This window comes from Hyla sarda, chromosome 1 (assembly GCF_029499605.1).
Source record: "Hyla sarda isolate aHylSar1 chromosome 1, aHylSar1.hap1, whole genome shotgun sequence".
NCBI classification, from domain to species: Eukaryota; Metazoa; Chordata; class Amphibia; order Anura; family Hylidae; genus Hyla; species Hyla sarda.
This window is the reverse complement of record NC_079189.1, coordinates 166,362,120-166,379,566: the sequence shown is the minus strand read 5'-3', so window position 1 is coordinate 166,379,566 and position 17,447 is coordinate 166,362,120.

Sequence of the window (17,447 nt, the reverse complement as noted above, 5' to 3'; positions counted from 1 at the left end):
ATTTTTTTTTTCATTTTTTATTTAGTTATTATTTTTCATTATTATTTTGTTACTATATATTTTTTATTCTTTATTTTTTATTTATTATTTATTTAAATTTTTTTTTTATATTTATTTTTATTATTTATTTATTTTTTATTATTTATTATTTATTTTTTATTTATTATTTATTTATCATTTTTTATTCACTATTTATTTAACATTTTAATTTTTCTATTTTTTTACTATTTTTTTCTCATTTTTTATAATTTTTATTTGTATATTTATTTTCATTATTTTTATTTTTGTTTTTTTATTTTTATTTATATTTATTTTTAGTTTTATTTTTATTATTTTTGTTTTTTATTCATACCTATTTTTTCACATTTTCCCTTTGTTCTTTTCTTCTTTATTCTTTTCTGTATAGGAATACGTGAATACTTTCTTTATAATGATAAACAATGGGAGGCGTTGGTTTTACTATATTTTAACTTTTTGTAACTTTTTATATTTTTATATCATTTTTAGACACCCTGTTCACACCTAACCCACATGGAGCGAGAAGACGCACGGAATTTTATGCAATTCTGCCGAAGAATACATACAACCCCCTCTTTTTTCTAACATATTGACCTCACTATATATTCCAGTCAGTGTCCAGTTTGTTCTATAATCATTCCTATTGGCCAAGATCCTGGTGAATATAATACACAGAGCTGCTGCATTTATTGACAGCGGTCACTGTGTACTCACTGCAGGACGGCCAGGATCGATGCACGGAGCACCCGCGCATGCGCAGCCTAATCACTGACGATACTATGGAATGGAGGCTGGGCGGAGACCTATGTGGGATCCGCGCAGCCGCAGCTCCTTTGTTTACAAACGGAGGAGCGAAGGGACGGCAGCTCAGATGCACGGGAATGGTCACAAACAATCAACAATCGGAGGGTTGGAGAAGGATTGCTGATCCCTGCGGCCTCCGTCGCTCCATGTGGGGAAGTAATAATATTAATATTTATAGAGTTTAAGTCTGTTATTCACATTTTGACAGATTTGAAATCACATGACCGCCCATCTACCCAATCATGGGTTGAGGGTGGACACAATGTCTATTGATTAATGTAATGCACCTGTATTGTCACCAATCATGTTCCTTCACTACATATATAAGTTTGACTCATTGTCATTTGCACTATGCTTGAGAAAGGCTCACTTTTAGCCGAAACGTTGCTGTTATTGATGCAATAAATATCAGTTTGCTACTATACTGGACCTGGCGATTGTTGCTGTTTCCTTTGGAGAGAGTGTTAAGACCAGGGTCAACGCATCCGTCTACCAGAAGATTTTGGAACACTTCATGCTTCCTTTCATTTTAAGCTGCATTAATGAAATACAATGAACTTTTGCACGATATTCAAATTTTTTGAGTTTCACCTGTATGTGTGGATGTGTAAATATTGCAGCATCACTTCCAAACAGCTAAAGATATTTTCATAAAGCTTGGTACACATGTTACTAATATATCATCAAAAAATATAGAATAGGTAAATTAACCCCAACCTACCCCCATTTGTGAGGGTTTTTGTTTAAATCTAATGCAAGTCTATGGGAAATGTATGTTCCACCATAACTTCCGTATGGCTGAAGATATTTTGATAATACTTAATCACATGTTACTTATATGTCAAATAAAATATAGGATAGTTAGATTAACCCTAACCTACCCTCTTATGTAATGAATGAGGTTTTTGTTTTAAGTCCCATGCAAGTATATGAATATAATGAAACTGCACGTTGAGTTGTGTAAACGTAAAAAAATACCAAAGGCTAGAATTAGTGATTTTTTTTATACCAATAAAAATTTATAAAAAGCAATACAAAAAATCCCATCAATAAAAACAATAGCACCATCAAATAAAGAAAATAACTGTGCAAAATGAGCCATCAGCAGCCCTGTATACAAAAAATAAAATAGTCATATGGGTCAGAAGAGGACAATTTTAAAAATACAAATTTTCTCACAAAAAGTTATAATTTTTTTAAAGAAGTAAATTTAAAAAGTAGTATAATATAACAAAACCGATATGAATTGGGTTCCGTTGTCATCATATGGGCTCACAGAATAAAGATAATGGGCCTCATTTACTAAGATTGGAGGGTAGTTTTTTGTGGGCTTTTGTTTCCGACAGGTATTTTTCCATAGTGTTTACTATTGTATCTTAAATTTGGCGATTTTCCCAACATTTTGCTCTTTTTACACATGCTCAGAACTGTCGAGTTTTCCAGAGCTCAAATCTACCACATTTTATGTGGAAACATTAGTAATTTTGTAGATCTTTTTTTTTTTTTTTTATTGTAGTTTTTTTCTGGAGACACACCACTTTTCCCTTATAGTCACGCCCCTTTGTAGGGTTTTCTGAGTAAAATGGAGAGTTAGTAGGGTTTTTGGGACTAGTAAAAGACCCCAACTAATGGTAGTGAGGGTAGACTATAGTGCAGAGGTCTGATTTTTTAAAGACCATGAGCCTGTCAGTTTTAGATGGAGGTATTTATATGTTTAAATGGAATGCAAATGAAAAATACACAGGGTTCAACCCCTTAAGGACTTTTTGGGGGTTTCCGTTTCTACGCAGTAATTTTTTGTCGGTAAAATTGACACCTTATCTTTATTCTGAAGGTCCATATGATTAAAATAATACCCTACTTATAAAGGTTTGATTTTATCGTACTTCTGGAAAAAATCATAAGTACATGCACAAAATTTAATACGTTTAAAAATGTCATCTTCTGACCCCTATAACTTTTTTATTTTTCCGTGTACGGGGCTAATTTTTTGCAATGTGATCTGAAGTTTTTATCGGTACCATTTTTTCTCCTGCTATTCTCCTTGGCTCCCCTGACGTGTCCTAACAGCAGTGTAAAAAAAAGCCTAAGATGTCATGATTTTTGTAATCACATATGGGTGAATAAACACATTTTTATTTTTTCACTTTACTTCTGGTTACCTATACTGTGATCACACACATCTGTTATATATATCTATACATGTAAGAAGGTGTTACGTTGTTTTGCAGCATATATAATCGTACCATTCAACCTGCTGCACTTTCGCACATTCTGGAGGATAATTTAATGCTACCACATTAGCAATAAAATTAGTTTCATAATGCTTAGCAGGTATTATACAAATAACCTCACTAACAATGCAAGTGGAAATAACACAGGATCATGTCTACAGCCAATGAATTATATTTTCATGCTACATTTGCTAAGGTTCTGTTGCCAAAAGGCTTTCGTATTTGAACCCTTATGATTGGCCTGGTCATCGCTACAGCTATCAATTGTGAAGGTACTCAAGGGTATATCTGTCATTAATCATTTCCTTTGTTGGAAGGAGCTGAATATTTTAACAGTTACTTGGCTATAACATACCGCATTGAGTATAAATATAGGAATCACATTTATTGAGTTCAAAATCTATCAGAAGGTTGGAAAATGAAGGCTCTGCTGATTTTAAGCCTTATCGCTGTGTGCTACACTCGCCATTCTTTGTCTGACAGATATTATAACATTTAAGCTTTCAATGAAATAGTTTTTTCAGTTTTACTTTGTTCAGATTTTAACAACAGCGGGGGACACTGATCACTTACATACAGAATAAGGGAAATTTATCATTGTCAGTTTTCACTTTGCAGTGGTCATTAATTTATCAAGTGCAAATGTCGCGAATTTTGTGCAGCAAAGTCGCAAAGAAGAGGAAGAATCATACAATATGCCATTGTGAAGTAATTTATTGTTTTTTTCTTACTTATGACAAATTTATCAGCCCCCCCTGCGATAGAATGATAAATATGTTGCACATAAGCAAAAATAAATGATTTTAAAACACACTTTCCAAAGACAACAATGATAAATCTCCCCCCCCCAAAAAAAATATATATATACATACAGAGACATGAAATATACTATACCATTCTATTTTTCTATTTTATTTTATGCTTCAATCAGAGGAAAAACTGTGGCAAAAAATGTGGAGTGTTGTTTTTTTGTATGTTTTTTCCACTGTATTTACAAATGTTTCCCTACGTTTTGCTTTTTTACAACTGCTCTTAGCTGTTGGGTTTTTCTGAGCTCATGTCCACCACATTTTACGTGGGAAAATATGTTGGCATGTCGGGGACATACACCTTTTTAAGCGCCACACCCCTTTCCCTGGTGGCCACACTCAGGTTTTCTGAGTAAAATTGAGAGTTGGTCTGGCTTTTTTTTGGTCGCAAATTATGGGGCACAAAGCATGCAACACAATCTGGATGCAAAACCTGAGAAAAACTGTTGGGATCACTTTAGTAAATGACCCCTTATATGTACATATATCTTGATATTCACTATTTTTGTACCCAATATTGTTTTTTCTGTTTATTACTTTGATTAATTTGTCACAATATTACCCAATTTTTTTGCCCATAATTTTGCTTTCTAAAACTTTTGATACATCTTCTCTATAGAATTTTTTGTCATGTGTACATTAGTTCATTCTGCTTGACCAATGGATGCATATTTTTGAACCTGTTCAGGGGTTCCCAAGAAAACAGTAGTAGTAACTGCTATCCCTTTTACAATGGGAATGGCAAGCTTAGCCTGCTTAAATAGTTTGTAAAGGGATAAACAGATAACTTCTTCTTATATTTCAAACAACTTCCCTCCCAACTTCCCTTCCCTTCTTACCCAGAAAACTAGTTCTAAAATCTAGGTCACTAGGCGTCTCCCAACATGCAATATTCTGTCCACTGCCTGTTGATAGATGTACCTATATGGTACACAGTAGGTGAGGGCAAGGCTTAGCATGTGCTATGTGCATGAACGAGAGAGAGAAAGAAAGATTGTGTACTTGCATGATGTGTCCATTTTCAAGAAGATCTGCACTGTCCTTGAAAGGTAAATAAAGGTTTTCCTCTCATCTCAGCAGCAACATTTTTAATGCTGTATGTAAACTGCAGTGTATGTAAACAGTCCGGCCTTGTGTATATATTCTCCCCTCTCTCTTTAATTTCTTAGCTTGTGCTTTAGTCTGCTAAGCAGCAGGACAGTACTTAGTTTAACAACTTCCTGCTGCTGTTGTTCTTTCATTTCTGCTCACTTAGTACCTTGCAAACCCAGTGCATCAATAATTCCTTCTCCCTCAACATCAGTGGCGTTGCTAGGCATCCAAAAGATCTGTGGCTCAATCCCATAGCAGGTTTAATAGCAACAATGTATATATATTTATATATATATATATATATATATATATTAGGGATCGACGGATTATCGGTATGGCCGATATTATCGGCCGAAAATCACGATTTTGGGCATTATCGGTATCGGCAATTACCTTGCCGATAATGCCCCACCCCCCGCACCGCCCCCACCGCACCGCGACCCCCCCCCCCGACCCGCCGCACCGCCATTGCCCCCCCGACTGCCCCCCCCCCCCGACCCACCGCACCGCGTCGCACCCCCCACAGGTATGCTGGGTGGTATACCATTATGAACCGGATACCGTTTTTTTTCTCCCACGGTATAGATTTTTGGCCATGCCGCTATACCGGTCGGGCCCCTCCCCCACCTTCCGAGTCAATAAAAAAAAATTAAACTTACCCGTAATGGGGGTGGTCCGGGCCATCCATCCTTCCTGTAGTGTCCGGCGCCATTCCGGGTGGAGGGTGAACCGGTCCGGGCTGTCCTTCTTCTCTGGGGGTGCTCTTCTCCACTCCGGGCAGGCTCCAGCCTAGTACGCTGCATAGGCGCCGCTACGCCGTGACGTCAGGTGTCTATGCTGCGTTACTAGGCCGGAGCCTGCCCGGAGTGGAGAAGATGACCCCCGGAGAAGAAGGACAGCCCGGACCGGTTCACCCTCCACCGGAATGCCGCCGGACACTACAGGAAGGATGGATGGCCCGGACCACCCTGACAGGTAGGGGGAGAGAAGCGGGTGGTAGCGGCGGCGGCCTATGGCACCGCAAAAGCCACTGCAGTGCATTGATTTAAAGCGCCCGCTTTACATCAATGATCTGCAGCGGTGTCGCGGGGGGATAAATAGCCGATAACTTATACCGGAATATCGGTATAAGTTATCGGCTCTTGGCCCTAACCTGCACCGATTATCGGTATCGGCCCTAAAAAAAATGATAACGGTCGATCCCTAATATATATATATATATATATATATATATATATATATATATATATAAAAAAAGAACATAATAATGTAGATGATGCTGTTACTTACTTCACTCTCTTCTTTCCCTCTACACTAAGAATCTAATGGATTTTCACACTTTTCCTAATCCACTACTTTCCTCTAACCTCTATATCACTATCCCTGGGTCGTTTCCTCTAGACCGAAAGGGGTACCCTCTATCAGTTAGTTCTAGACTCTATGGACTCTCAAGGAGACACACCCAGAGAATGGCCATGAATGGGGGACAGGCATTTGCTTGTCCGCCGACAAACAGAAGATCATGACTCTGAATCTCCAATGTACTAGAGTTCATTAAGTTAATTTTTTGCCATTGTCTTCTTGATATGACACTGGCGTGCGAGTCTTTCAGTTGATGTTGTGCCATTGTTTGTTTTTCTACTACCTTTACTGTAATTGGCCATGCATTCTTATAATGTAAAATAAAGATTTGACAAAAAAAAAATAATGTAGATGATGGTGGAAAACTGAGAGTTAATGCATACAGATGCCATCACAGCCTACTGTTGTCATAAATTAAGTTGCAATACTGTCAACATGTATTCACTTGAAGAAGAAAAGAAGATCCAGCTTATACATAAAGAAAAATTTGTGTTAGGGTGCATTCACACCACGTTTTGTAATCTTGCTGCCAATCTGTATCTAGTTTTGTTGCCGGACTGAAAACCTGTCTGTCTACAGTTCAAAAATGAGCCGACCAGAGTCACTCCGTCCTGCTCATTTAAATTAATTTGATGCAGCCACATTGCAAAAATGTGCTGTGAATGCACCCTTATTTTATTTCCAATAGTTGACTAAAAATATAGCATATACTCAAGCTGCACTATCCCAAACATGTTTTCAGTGTATAGCAACGATCTTAATCATTGTCTGTGGAGCATGACTAAGAGCTTTGCTATATGCTGGAAAAGTGTTGAGGATAGTGCAGCTTGAATATATACTATGTTTTTATGCAACTGAAAAAAATAAAGGAACACAACTTTTTTTCATTTAAAAGCTTGATCTTCTTCTTCGTGTTAAGAGGGCCTGCAGGCCTAGGTCTTAGCAGGACATTGTGATACATAGGTGAGCAGTCTTTCCTTTTATACTTTAGGATGTACTTACTCCTTGTCACGATGCCGGCTGGCAGGTAGTGGATCCTCTGTGCCAGAGAGGGATTGGCGTGGACCGTGCTAGTGGACCGGTTCTAAGCCACTACTGGTTTTCACCAGAGCCCGCCGCAAAGCGGGATGGTCTTGCTGCGGCGGTAGTGACCAGGTCGTATCCACTAGCAACGGCTCACCTCTCTGGCTGCTGAAGATAGGCGCGGTACAAGGGAGTAGGCAAAAGCAAGGTCGGACGTAGCAGAAGGTCGGGGCAGGCAGCAAGGATCGTAGTCAGGGGCAACGGCAGAAGGTCTGGAAACACAGGCAAGGAACACACAAGGAACGCTTTCACTGGCACTAAGGCAACAAGATCCGGCAAGGGAGTGCAGGGGAAGTGAGGTGATATAGGGAAGTGCACAGGTGAACACACTAATTGGAACCACTGCGCCAATCAGCGGCGCAGTGGCCCTTTAAATCGCAGAGACCCGGCGCGCGCGCGCCCTAGGGAGCGGGGCCGCGCGCGCCGGGACAGAACAGACGGAGAGCGAGTCAGGTAGGAGAGCCGGGGTGCGCATCGCGAGCGGGCGCTACCCGCATCGCGAATCGCATCCCGGCTGGCAGCGGAATCGCAGCGCCCCGGGTCAGAGGACGTGACCGGAGCGCTGCCGCGGGGAGAGTGAAGCGAGCGCTCCGGGGAGGAGCGGGGACCCGGAGCGCTCGGCGTAACAGTACCCCCCCCCTTGGGTCTCCCCCTCTTCTTAGAGCCTGAGAACCTGAGGAGCAGACTTTTGTCTAGGATGTTGTCCTCAGGTTCCCAGGATCTCTCTTCAGGACCACAACCCTCCCAGTCCACAAAAAAAAAATTTTTCCCTCTGACCTTTTTGGCAGCTAAAATTTCTTTGACCGAGAAGATGTCCGAGGAGCCGGAAACAGGAGTGGGAGGAACAGATTTGGGAGAAAAACGGTTGAGGATGAGTGGTTTGAGAAGAGAGACGTGAAAGGCATTAGGGATACGAAGAGAGGGAGGAAGAAGAAGTTTATAAGAGACAGGATTAATTTGACACAAAATTTTGAAAGGACCAAGATAGCGTGGTCCCAACTTGTAGCTAGGGACACGGAAGCGGACATATTTAGCGGAGAGCCATACCTTGTCTCCAGGGGAAAAAACGGGGGGAGCTCTTCTTTTCTTATCCGCGAACTTCTTCATGCGTGATGAAGCCTGTAAGAGAGAATTTTGGGTCTCTCTCCATATGATGGAAAGGTCACGAGAAATTTCATCCACAGCGGGCAGACCAGAGGGCAAGGGAGTAGGGAGGGGGGGAAGAGGGTGACGGCCGTACACCACGAAAAATGGGGATTTGGAGGAAGACTCAGAGACCCTGAAGTTATACGAGAATTCGGCCCATGGGAGGAGATCTGCCCAGTCATCCTGGCGGGAGGAAACAAAATGTCGCAAATAATCACCCAAGATCTGGTTAATCCTTTCTACTTGTCCATTGGACTGGGGATGATATGCAGAAGAAAAATTTAATTTAATCTTGAGTTGTTTACAGAGAGCCCTCCAGAATTTAGACACGAATTGGACGCCTCTATCCGAGACAATCTGCGTAGGCAACCCGTGAAGACGAAAAATGTGTACAAAAAATTGTTTAGCCAACTGAGGCGCAGAAGGAAGACCAGGAAGAGGGATGAAATGTGCCATTTTGGAGAATCGATCAACGACCACCCAAATAACAGTGTTGCCACGGGAAGGGGGTAAATCAGTAATAAAATCCATACCAATCAGAGACCAAGGCTGTTCGGGGACAGGCAGAGGATGAAGAAAACCAGCGGGCTTCTGGCGAGGAGTCTTATCCCGGGCACAGATAGTGCAGGCTCGCACAAAGTCCACAACATCCGTCTCCAGAGTCGGCCACCAATAGAAGCGGGAGATGAGTTGCACAGATTTCTTGATACCCGCATGACCTGCGAGATGGGAGGAGTGACCCCATTTGAGGATTCCGAGGCGTTGGCGAGGAGAAACAAAGGTCTTTCCTGGAGGAGTCTGCCTGATGGAGGCAGGAGAAGTGGAGATCAGGCAGTCAGGTGGAATGATGTGTTGCGGAGAGAGTTCAACTTCTGAGGCATCCGAGGAACGAGAGAGAGCATCGGCCCTAATGTTCTTATCGGCAGGACGAAAGTGAATCTCAAAATTAAATCGGGCAAAGAACAGAGACCACCGGGCCTGGCGAGGATTCAGCCGTTGGGCAGACTGGAGGTAGGAGAGGTTCTTGTGGTCGGTGTAGATAATAACAGGAGAACTTGATCCCTCCAGCAGATGCCTCCATTCCTCAAGTGCTAATTTAATGGCTAGAAGCTCTCGATCCCCGATGGAGTAGTTCCTCTCCGCTGGAGAGAAGGTCCTAGAGAAAAAACCACAAGTGACAGCATGCCCGGAAGAATTTTTTTGTAGAAGAACAGCTCCAGCTCCCACTGAGGAGGCATCAACCTCCAATAGGAAGGGTTTGGAAGGGTCAGGTCTGGAGAGGACGGGAGCCGAAGAAAAGGCAGACTTGAGTCGTTTAAAGGCGTCTTCTGCTTGAGGAGGCCAGGACTTGGGATCAGCATTTTTTTTGGTTAAAGCCACGATAGGAGCCACAATGGTAGAAAAATGTGGAATAAATTGCCTGTAATAATTGGCGAACCCCAAAAAGCGTTGGATAGCACGGAGTCCGGAGGGGCGTGGCCAATCTAAGACGGCAGAGAGTTTGTCTGGATCCATCTGTAGTCCCTGGCCAGAGACCAAATATCCTAGAAAAGGAAGAGATTGGCATTCAAACAGACATTTCTCAATTTTGGCATAGAGTTGGTTGTCACGAAGTCTCTGAAGAACCATACGGACATGCTGGCGGTGTTCTTCTAGATTGGCAGAAAAAATTAGGATATCGTCCAGATATACAACAACACAGGAGTATAACAGATCACGAAAAATTTCATTGACAAAGTCTTGGAAGACGGCAGGGGCGTTGCACAGTCCAAAGGGCATGACCAGATACTCAAAGTGTCCATCTCTGGTGTTAAATGCCGTTTTCCACTCGTCCCCCTCTCTGATGCGGATGAGGTTATAGGCGCCTCTTAAGTCCAATTTAGTGAAGATGTGGGCACCTTGGAGGCGATCAAAGAGTTCGGAGATGAGGGGTAAGGGGTAGCGGTTCTTAACCGTGATTTTATTAAGACCGCGGTAGTCAATGCAAGGACGTAGGGAGCCATCTTTTTTGGACACAAAGAAAAATCCGGCTCCGGCAGGAGAGGAGGATTTACGGATAAAGCCCTTTTTTAGATTCTCCTGGACGTATTCGGACATGGCAAGAGTCTCTGGGGCAGAGAGAGGATAAATTCTGCCCCGGGGTGGAGTAGTGCCCGGGAGGAGGTCGATAGGGCAATCATAAGGCCTGTGAGGAGGTAGAGTCTCAGCTTGTTTTTTGCAGAAAACATCCGCGAAGTCCATATAGGCCTTAGGGAGACCGGTTACTGGAGGAACCACAGAGTTACGGCAAGGGTTACTGGGAACCGGTTTTAGACAGTTCTTGGAACAAGAGGACCCCCAACTCTTGATCTCCCCAGTGGACCAATCCAGGGTAGGGGAATGAAGTTGAAGCCAGGGAAGTCCAAGGAGAATTTCCGAGGTGCAATTGGGGAGGACCAAAAGTTCAATCCTCTCATGATGAGATCCGATGCTCATAAGAAGGGGCTCCGTGCGGAAACGTATGGTACAGTCCAATCTTTCATTATTTACACAATTGATGTAGAGGGGTCTGGCGAGACTGGTCACCGGGATGTTGAACCTGTTGACGAGAGAGGCCAAAATAAAATTTCCTGCAGATCCAGAGTCCAAGAAGGCCACTGTAGAGAAGGAGAAGGCAGAGGCAGACATCCGCACAGGCACAGTAAGACGTGGAGAAGCAGAGTAGACATCAAGGACTGTCTCACCTTTGTGCGGAGTCAGCGTACGTCTTTCCAGGCGGGGAGGACGGATAGGACAATCTCTCAGGAAGTGTTCGGTACTAGCACAGTACAGGCAGAGGTTCTCCATACGGCGTCGTGTCCTCTCTTGAGGTGTCAGGCGAGACCGGTCGACCTGCATAGCCTCCACGGCGGGAGGCACAGGAACAGATTGCAGGGGACCAGAGGAGAGAGGAGCCGAGGAGAAGAAACGCCTCGTGCGAACAGAGTCCATATCTTGGCGGAGTTCCTGACGCCTTTCGGAAAAACGCATGTCAATGCGAGTGGCTAGGTGAATAAGTTCATGTAGATTAGCAGGAATTTCTCGTGCGGCCAGAACATCTTTAATGTTGCTGGATAGGCCTTTTTTGAAGGTCGCGCAGAGGGCCTCATTATTCCAGGACAATTCTGAAGCAAGAGTACGGAATTGTACGGCATACTCGCCAACGGAAGAATTACCCTGGACCAGGTTCAACAGGGCAGTCTCAGCAGAAGAGGCTCGGGCAGGTTCCTCAAAGACACTTCGGATTTCCGAGAAGAAGGAGTGTACAGAGGCAGTGACGGGGTCATTGCGGTCCCAGAGCGGTGTGGCCCATGACAGGGCTTTTCCGGACAGAAGGCTGACTACGAAAGCCACCTTAGACCTTTCAGTGGGAAACAGGTCCGACATCATCTCCAGATGCAGGGAACATTGGGAAAGAAAGCCACGGCAAAACTTAGAGTCCCCATCAAATTTATCCGGCAAGGATAAGCGTATCCCAGGAGCGGCCACTCGCTGCGGAGGAGGTGCAGGAGCTGGCGGAGGAGATGACTGCTGAAGCTGTGGTAGTAACTGTTGTAGCATAACGGTCAGTTGAGACAGCTGTTGGCCTTGTTGCGCTATCTGTTGTGACTGCTGGGCGACCACCGTGGTGAGGTCAGCGACAACTATCAGAGGAACTTCAGCGGGATCCATGGCCGGATCTACTGTCACGATGCCGGCTGGCAGGTAGTGGATCCTCTGTGCCAGAGAGGGATTGGCGTGGACCGTGCTAGTGGACCGGTTCTAAGCCACTACTGGTTTTCACCAGAGCCCGCCGCAAAGCGGGATGGTCTTGCTGCGGCGGTAGTGACCAGGTCGTATCCACTAGCAACGGCTCACCTCTCTGGCTGCTGAAGATAGGCGCGGTACAAGGGAGTAGGCAAAAGCAAGGTCGGACGTAGCAGAAGGTCGGGGCAGGCAGCAAGGATCGTAGTCAGGGGCAACGGCAGAAGGTCTGGAAACACAGGCAAGGAACACACAAGGAACGCTTTCACTGGCACTAAGGCAACAAGATCCGGCAAGGGAGTGCAGGGGAAGTGAGGTGATATAGGGAAGTGCACAGGTGAACACACTAATTGGAACCACTGCGCCCTTTAAATCGCAGAGACCCGGCGCGCGCGCGCCCTAGGGAGCGGGGCCGCGCGCGCCGGGACAGAACAGACGGAGAGCGAGTCAGGTAGGAGAGCCGGGGTGCGCATCGCGAGCGGGCGCTACCCGCATCGCGAATCGCATCCCGGCTGGCAGCGGAATCGCAGCGCCCCGGGTCAGAGGACGTGACCGGAGCGCTGCCGCGGGGAGAGTGAAGCGAGCGCTCCGGGGAGGAGCGGGGACCCGGAGTGCTCGGCGTAACACTCCTTGTTTCTAAAAAAATTTTCAGCCCCAGTGTTTCCATTTGGGTGCTATGGTAGCCTGTTTAGTGCACTTTGTCATGGTATAGCATTAGTGCTATGTTATGGTATATCAGAAATGAGTAGGTCATGCATGTGCTTTGATTGTACAGGCAGCTAAGGAAGAAAGTATCTATGTGTGTACTACTGGCAAACAGCCCCGCTCTGGTCCTGCCTCCTAAAATGGAGAGAATGAGAAATAGCTTTGCACCATAGGATTATTTAGTCAGACAGCTGAGAAATGACCTAATTTGTACTGTAAAATCTTTTTCTCGTAGTCTTCATTGGGAGGCACAGGAGACAATGGGTATAGGCTTCTGCAACTAGGAGGTTTTGACACAAAGTGAAAAATGGAAATGACTCCTCCTGTGCAGGATAAGCCTGCCAACTGTACAAATCACTAGTCAGACCACAAATGGAATACTATATACAGTACTGGGCACCTGTGTACAATAAAGATATAGTGGAGTTGAAAAGAATTCAAAGATGGGCAACCAGAGTAATTCAGGGAATTGGAGGACTCCAGTGCCCAGAAATATTATTAGAATAAGGGTCATTTAGTTTAGAAAAAAGGGCAATAAGCAGTGACCTATTAACTATGTATATATATATACTATTTGTGGTGACAGGGGGATGCAAGGAATTCCTTAATCACTTCATGACACCAGGGCACCATTAGCCTATACACGGTCTGTGGTGGAGACAGCATCTTCTGGGCCAGACACTGGGACTAAACAAACACACCGATGTCAGGTTATGGATAACTACTGAGCAGGGCGCAGATGTTATTACACACAGTCTGGAGAAGAGTAGAAGGGATGAAGTGTAACCCTTTGGGAGCCCTGTTGCCTTACTGGGACTTATGGGGATTTTCACCCACTTAATTAATACTGACTTGAGATTAGAGAATGTAGATTTCCCACACTGGCAAGTGTTCTGACATGGTCCATTTACCTTCACCACCAGGGCTTTACTTTCTGCTGTATGGGGGAACACTTGCAGAATAGCGTGGCAAAATTGAGAAGCGATTTGTTCTTAGGCTTCCCTCAGGATTTCTCCACACACATCTAGGTTTACAATGCTCCTTAAAGGTATAGTACACATAAATAACATATTATACATGAAGATAATAAAGTATACAATAAAGTGCTTGAACATATTGTGCATAACTGATATTTTCTCAGCAGGCATGCCCGAGGAGATCCTCAGTCCACAGGACAGCCTTTGGTGCTGGGACACCACAAATATATCAGTATAAAGATCTCTCTCATGAACTATATATACTCAGGACTTTATTTATACCAAGCATCCTCTATGATGGATGCAGGTTTTGTTTTGGTCCAGTGTGAATATCGCTGTTTATTTTGTTTTGGACAATAAAGAGCTGGAAAAGCTTGCACCTAAACTATGTCAATGTCTCTGACTGATATTTTATGCTGTTTCTTTAGCCCTTTCCTAATACTTGACATAAATGTTTGTTAAAATATTAGGTGGAAAGCATGGAGTGAGTAAACCAGCTGCCTGACAACTTGTTAACCCAGCATTGTAAGGGGCCTGGAGCATTGCTCCAAATGGCTTTGCCATCGTACTGTCCAAGTAGTTGACACCTGGAATAAGATTTCCTGGGTGCCTGTTAGCAGGAAGAGGTGTCAGTGATCAGGGTCCGTTGTATTAAGCCCTACACTAATTTCATGGTGAGAGTTGTGTCCATAGATGTTGCACTACAATGCATGGAGGTGGGAGCAGAGACACATCTAAAGATGATGGTTTTTGGCACCAAGTGTGTGTGTGAGTGTATGCATTGGTGCAGACAATGGCCCTCATTTACTAGTGCAAACCCAACATGTTTTGTTTGTTGTGTGCCAGATGATGGAGCATTGTGCCAGAAATTCTGTCTGTGCTAGAATTTGTGCCAGAATTGAAAAAACCTGACTACCCCTCCATTTTACTAAGAAAACCTGAAAAGGGGGCGTGGCCTCTTGGCAAAGGGGGCCTGGTCACCAAAAAGGGGCGTGTTCCTGACATTTTCCGACATTTTCACAACATATTTACTAAGGTTTCCACTGAAAATGTGGTGGATTTCAGCTGAGGAAAACCCTACAGATCAGCGCATGTGTAAAAAAAAGCAAAGTGTAGGGAAAGTGGAAAATGTAGGGAAACCCTAGTAAATACAGTGGAAAATAAATTATAGTGAATTAAAACCCACAAAGAAACCTACACAACACTCTTAGTAAATCAGGGCCAATGTGTCAGAAAGACTGGACCTAAAAGTGAGACGTGAGTAGAGTGAAGGCCAAAATCCAGCCACCAAGGAGGAATACAGTAAGTTGAGAGAACTGTGTGCAGTTGCTGTTAGGAGTAGCTGCTGTGGGAAAGCTAAGGAATGCTAGTATTTGGACAGGAGAGACAGTGATAGTGGTCATTAAAGGGATAATCTGCTGGAAAACATTTTTTTTAATCAGCTGGTGCCAGAAAGTTAAACAAATTTGTAAATTACTTCTATTTAAAAATCTTAATCCCTCCCGTACTGATCAGCTTCTATATGTTCCACAGGAAGTTCTTTTCTTTTTGAATTTCCTTTCTGTCTGAGACAGTGCTCTCTGCTGACACTTCTGTCCATTTTAGGAACTGTCCAGAGCAAGATAGGTTTCCTATGGGGATTTTCTCCTACTCTGGACAGTTCCTAAAATAGACAGAGGTGTCAGCAGAGAGCACTGTAGTCAGGCAGAAAGGAAATTCAAAAAGAAAAGAAATTCCTGTGGAGTATACAACAGCTGATAAGGATTGAGATATTTAAATTGAAGTAATTTACAAATCTGTTTAAAGGGGTACTCCCTTGGAAAACAATTTTTTTTTTTTTTTTAATCAACTGGTGCCAGAAAGTTAAACAGATTTGTAAATTACTTCTATTAAAAAATCTTAATCCTTCCAGTACTTATTAGCTGCTGAATACTACAGAGGAAATGGTTTTCTTCTTGGAACACAGAGCTCTCTGCTGACATCATGACCACAGTGCTCTCTGCTGACATCCCTGTCCATTTTAAGAACTATCCAGAGTAGGAGAAAATCCCCATAGAAAACATATGCTGCTCTGGACAGTTCCTAAAATGACAGATATGTCAGCAGAGAGCACTGTGCTTGTGATGTCAGCAGAGAGCTCTGTGTTCCAAAAAGAAAATCATTCCCTCTGTAGTATTCAGCAGCTAAGAAGTACTGGAAGGATTAAGATTTTTTAATAGAAGTAATTTACAAATCTGTTTAATTTTGTGGCACCAGTTGATTTAAAAAAATGTTTTCCAGTGGAGTACCCCATTAAGGCCTTGGAAATATCATTCAGTAAAAGCTGAAGGATTTGGGTGTATAACAGACTGTAGTGTGTTGCAGCCAAAACTAAGTTTTTGGCCAAGAAACATCAGCCCAGACTTAATGAGTGTGTAGGAAAGATTTGCAGCCTAGAAGCTCAAAGAAAGGCATGTAGAGTGCCAAGGACATGTCTCCAAGTGGCTAAACCACAGGATGAACATTCAACTATCTACCTGCAAGCCAAGAAGGTGCAAGCGTTTCAAGCAATCTAAAATAACATAGTTTGAGTTGTAGACAGAATTCAATCTCAGTTGCAATTACAGGTTAGGAAGAGTTACTATATTTTTGCTGTTCCAGTGCATGTTGGTGTAAATGGTTTTCTTAAAGAGACAATATCCTATATTAAAAAATTTTTTTTTAAAGTGGTGGTCTGGAAAAGTACACTGATAGCAAAAAGAGTTGGGCGGCTAGTATGTACCTCAATGAATAGTATCAGCTTAGTGGTTTCCAGAGGCCACAGAAGTGCCAAATCATCATAGACAAGTGGCTGAAGCAACGCCACATGGAAAGCCTAGATGAGATAGGCAGTGCTGAGGCTATCCTTTCAGAGACCCACAGCAGCGTAGACTCTCTTGGAAACTAGCAGCCATCTTGGGCATAACCTGACACTCTGGAAGACAACTTATGTCGCTCACTGTCCTCTGGACCCCAGTTTGAGACCACTATATCCAAATTTGGAGATAAAGTTATTCAGCAGTAGCTGATTATTAATCTGAGTGAGAGTGGAACCACCAATCATATTGCCCTATTCAAAGGGTTTTACCCATCATGCAAAGGTATCTCCTATCCTGTGGCCCCCTGCAATTTCGAGAAGAGAGATCTGGTCTCCGTGCCATTTATTCTCTATGGGAGATGCTGAGACAGCAGAACACTGTACTTGGCTACAACACAAATAGAGAAACATAGCCGCACATCCACCATTTGTATTTTGATCTACTTGCTTCTCAGCATAATTTGAAAAACTAACAGGTTGTTAGTATACATGTTGATCAAAAAGTACAAGCCCACTCGCCATGTCAAGGCTACCTAGTCAGAGTGGGTTACTAACCTAACACTGGTGTAGCGCCGGGCGGCGACCACTGCCTCCGAGACATCATGTCCACAGGGGGAAT